The 5,207-nt window shown below is 39.5% G+C and overlaps 1 pseudogene; it reads right to left on the bottom strand.

The window, feature by feature from the left end:
• Nucleotides 1-324: 324 nt before the first annotated feature.
• On the bottom strand, nucleotides 325-3,841 carry LOC116859395 (annotated as a pseudogene).
• Between the last annotated feature and the right edge of the window lie 1,366 nt (nucleotides 3,842-5,207).

Below are 5,207 nucleotides of genomic sequence, written 5' to 3'. Positions count from 1 at the left end.
GTCATCTCTCTCTGTCAAATAAATAAATAGAAATCTTTAAAAAAAAAAAACAAAGAAAGAAAGAAAGAAAGAGAGAGAGAGAGAGAGATGTGGAAACTTCACCTTAAGGAGTTAAATATAGAAAAAAAAAATGAGATGGAGCCAGCCAAGCAATAGCTCTGGGAAAGAGTTCAGCAGCAAGCAGAGTAAGAACAAACAAAAGCCCTGAACCAGGACCGGAATTATTGAAAACCAGACTTGAATTAATTAAAAAAAAAAAAGGGAAGAGGAAAAAGAGTTCCCAGAGTCTTCTAAAAACAAGGTTGAAGCAACTGTAGTAGAGAATTAGGAAATAACTTGATTATAGTATCTTAATCTGAATGGCACACATAAATGATGCCATTGGCTGTGGGGTGCCCAATGATTTGGAATGAATGGGACTTGCAGGAACTCATTATCCTTGTAGGAAAGATCTTTCCTTAGCATGTAAGCCAGGGTCCCTCGTTTCACCAGTTTCCTCATGGCATTTTTTACCTCAGCATTCCTCAGGGTGTAGATCAATGGATTTAAAATGGGCACAACAATGGTAAAGGACACAGCCATTGCCTTGTCTATGGGGTAAGTGGCCACAGGCTGCACATATAGGAAAATGCATGGCACGAAGAACAAGATGACCACAGTGAGGTGGGAGCCACAGGTGGAGAGGGCTTTGCGCTGCCCTTCAGAGCTGCAAGACCTCAGGGAGCAGAGGATGACCACATAGGAGGTGATGAGGATAAGGAAGACGGTCACACACATCACCCCACTGTTGAGGATGACTAAGAGACCCAGGGTGTGCGTGTCCATGCAGGCCAGTTTCAACAAGGGAAACAAATCACACATAAAGTGACCAATGACATTGGGGCCACAGAAGGGTATTTGATACATGAAGAGAAGTTGTATTGCTGCGTGGAGAACTCCCCCCCACCCAGGCCCCTCCCAGCAGCAGACAGCACACATGAGAGCTCATGATGGTCGTGTAGTGCAGGGGCTTACAGATGGCCACATAGAGGTCATAGGCCATCACGATGAGAAGGATGATCCCCACTCTACCAAAGAAATGTTCTGCAAAGAGCTGGGTCAGGCAGCCTTCTAATGAGATGGTAGTGGTCTTGGAGAGAGAATCCACAATCATCTTCGGGGCAATGACAGAAGAGTCGGTGGCATCCATGAGGGACAAGCAAGTAAGGAAGAAATACATAGGTGATCTCAGACTCTGACTTGTGATCACAGTTACCACAATGAGTAGGTTTCCCAACACTGTGGACACATACATGGTTAGAAACAGAGCAGAGAGTATTTTCCGCAGCTCCGGGTTCTCTGTAATTAATGCCCAAAAGAATGAATTCAGTCACGTTGTTTGGATTCTTCGTTTACTATGGGCTGATAAAAGCACAACACTCTGAGATAGAAAATCTACAAAAGAATGTTTTTAATTAGTAATCACTAAGTGTGTTGGACAAGTTTTACACTGTGTCTCAGACCTGCTTTTTTCTCCAGCCACTAATATGGCCACCAGCTGCTAACAGTATAATCTCATAACAGCTCCACCTTAATTGATCCCAAATGATACAGGGAAAGTACTGCTCCAGTAGTAAAGTTCTAGTAGTAAAGTTTTCCTGGCTCTGGATACTTAGGCAGAGGCTGTCTGCCCTTAGGTGGGAACACATTAGAGACCACTACTTTAAATGGGAATATAAAATAAGGTTCTCTTAGCCTCCTCTAAAACCCAAAGACATGCTCTTCATATTATCCCTTTTACTAAACAAGGTACACAGCTTCCGGGACACTGTTTGCAATCTACAATATGGGCTAACCCCAATCTATAGCCCAAGAACTTCGATAATGTTTTAGTAGCTCTAATAAAGTAGAAAGAACATAGTCTCAGAATCAGGAGAGCTGGGTTTTATTTCAAATTATTCCTCTAACTCCTAGAATGTGTTGTGACATTGTTCAGCATTCCGGGCATCCATTTCCTCATCTGGAGAAGAGGCATTTACGATAGATGACTGGTATGTTAGGGGTTCAAAGAAGCCAACTAAGGGACTCTGTTCTTCTCAAAGACAGCAGTTCAGAAATACCTGCATAAAATTTTTGCACTTCCAAACAGATGTTCGTTGAGCCATCTTAGGACTTAAGATATTAAAAAGCATAATACATTATTATAGATAATAATGCTCATTCTGTCTAAAATCTATAAATTCATCACAGTTCTTATTGACCACTAATACATACCTCAATCAGACGTTCAAGACTTTGCCCATAGAAATCACCTCACTTTTTTTTGTATGTCTCCTTCACAGCCATCAAGTCCATTTCTTACTACCAGAACACACACCTTGTTCTCTCTAGTACAGTGAGAAGCCATGGGATCAGAGCAAGTAGACTTCACTCTCTGTCCCACTTATGATACTTACTGACTTAATATAATCTTCAATCCTGCAAAAATTAAACAGTGTAATAGCAGTTAAAATTAGCATGTGTTGTGGAGTTATTTTGAGGGTACTGTGCTAAGAGCTTCATGATTTCCTCTTTTATGTCCCACAAAAGACTTATGAGACCTGGAATGATTCTCTGATGTGGTGGATAATGCTTGGAGAGCTTGTGCACTTTGGGTGAGTCTGTGAGTGAATTCATAGCACAAGCTACTAACCATCATCTTCTACAGTGTTTCTAAGAGTTATATACCCTGCCTCTCAATACTTTCATGAGCATCAAAAGAAGTACCAGCATGAGAATATTTGGGAAATACTAATTTTCATGATTATTTTCTATTCTTCTAAACTCCTGACTTCCTCCTGCCTCTGTGTATGCCATCTGTTGTCAAGAAATCCATTCTCCTTCCTTCAGCCTTACTTCCTCCCCAGTGTCCCTTTCACCTTCACCATCCTAGATATTTGTAACAATAAACATAGGGTGCATATCAGCAATAATTCAATTGGCTTCCTAGCCATTTTTTTAAATTTCAGGTTGGTTCTATCTCCTTATGTGGATGCTTAAGGATAGCTAATTTATTCTATTTTCACAAATTTCTAATGCTGCACTGTGCACACACAGGTCATTTAATTAAATTTAATTAAACCATGAAACTGAATTCATCCAAGGAAAGCAGTATTGAACCTTGGGCCCAGACAATGGTGGTACCAATCCTGCGTCCAGAAATGAGAGATTGCCACTGCTAGAGCTTGGCTGCTATTCCTCCAACATCCAGGCTCACATATCCACATATCCCATTTATTGTCTTTCAGTTCTCTTTTCTACTCCTAGACAGGCTTTAACCAAACCCAAGAACCATATGGCAGAGCCATACCTTGGACTCCCAGTTCAATGTTGAATCACTGCCTTTAAACACACTCTTAGAGTTGTTAAACTCATGACCTGCATTAGGCAGACATTTAAATTTTGATAATTTGCAAAGAACGATTAAAGTAAATCCAGCCCAAAACTGTTGATAGCTTAAGGCTTTCTATCCAAAGGCACAGTTTGTGAGTATAGACAAAACAGATGAACTACTGATACATTTTAAGTATAATTATACTTAATATATGTACATACATAATTGTGTATATATGTAAAGGGATTCGAATGTTTCAATAATTTCAAAAATAGTAATTCAAATTAATAAGAAGATGTTTAATACTCAAGTAATTTGTTCAGGTTACCTCCAGAACTCAACCTGATGTCATCCTTGCGACCTCCAAAAGGCAGTTAACTGACGGTCCCAGGAAGTAGAAGGCGGACATAATACAATAAATATTCCAGGATAATGTCAAGGTAACCAAAGTTCTGGCCCCATCCAGGATCTGCTTACATGAACTTTCATCAACAAAAGAGCTACAGGTTTTTACTTATTAGAGTTTCAACTTAGCAGATCCAAGTAAATCAGGACCTGCTCTGGAAACAAATCATCTAAGCACTTAATGGGAATTTGTTTTGATAGGTTCAGAGTTTCTAATGATTTTTAAAGAAAGATTTAAAACATCTGCTCTAAGCGTCCAAGGGCTTTAATAGGTAACAAACCTTGTAGATGGCAGAAGAATTCAAATTTGACCTAAATGGGAAAGGTTGCAGGGTTGGGGAGGCAGATAATCTATTTATAAATAATTTATGGAACTGTGCCCACCATTTGGCTGTATTTTGAGCTTAATTTGTAAACCGTTTCCAACTCACATCTTAGAAGAAACACCATTTAATAAGATGTTTTCCTTCATGTAATAAATTTGAGCTAAAAGAGGGCAGGGTGATATTTTCAAATGGCACAGAATTTCAAAATGTGCAGACTTGCATCATTCCAAGTGCATACCCTGGAGGCTGTGTCTCTAGTGACAGGAGCTAATCACCATACCAGTGAATTCTTATCTGACCCCTGCAGTGATCTGTTTTTCCCAGGGGCAAAGCTGCACTGGATCCAGGCCAGGCTGATGCTCCACAAACACACCACCAGATCCTGGCATTACATTTAACCATTCAATTATCTGCCCACAAGTAAACTCTCTTCTTCAATAACAGAAAGGCCATATGGCAATCCCTCTGCCTAGTGATACAGATAAAGAAATGTCAATATACCAGGCAAGTCCTGGGACCATATTGTTCTAACTTTAGCCTGGTGTCACCTTCATCTTTTAAGACTATTATTAAAATTGTGTCATATCCAATTGCAGGAGACATGCCGTTATTAAGGATTAAAAAATGTACCTCAGCTAGAAAAAATAAGGACTCAGTTCTTTCTTGCTCCATAACAATTAGTATTCCAAAATAACATGTTTTCCATTTAGAAATATTTGGAGTTATAGACTTCATTCTTTTTTCACCTTCAATAGTAAAAAAATATTGATATACTACATTTACAGCATGGTTCCCAGTGCCCACTGCAAATTCGTGTGTTAGATAACCTATTTATAAGAAGAACAGGGTTGGGGGAAATAATGTGATTAAACTTGAGCATAAGTAAAATTCTACCTGGGCTTCAAACAACCACACACATCCATTTCCAATTGTTCTCTTCTGCAACGCCCCCTGAATAAAATGTTGTTCATCATACTTACTACTAACACAATTACATTTTTCACTCATGAGTTAACTTGCTTATTAACCATCGGTTCCTCATGGGAATTTAAGTTCCATACAAACACAGCCTCTGTTCGTATTATTCAATACCTTATACCAAGCCCCCAGAAGCTCTCTGGCAC

Source organism: Lontra canadensis, unplaced genomic scaffold, assembly GCF_010015895.1.
Source record: "Lontra canadensis isolate GAN:19392208 unplaced genomic scaffold, GSC_riverotter_1.0 scaffold154, whole genome shotgun sequence".
NCBI classification, from domain to species: Eukaryota; Metazoa; Chordata; class Mammalia; order Carnivora; family Mustelidae; genus Lontra; species Lontra canadensis.
The sequence above is the reverse complement of the archived record's forward strand: the minus strand, read 5'-3'. Positions and strand labels throughout refer to the sequence as shown.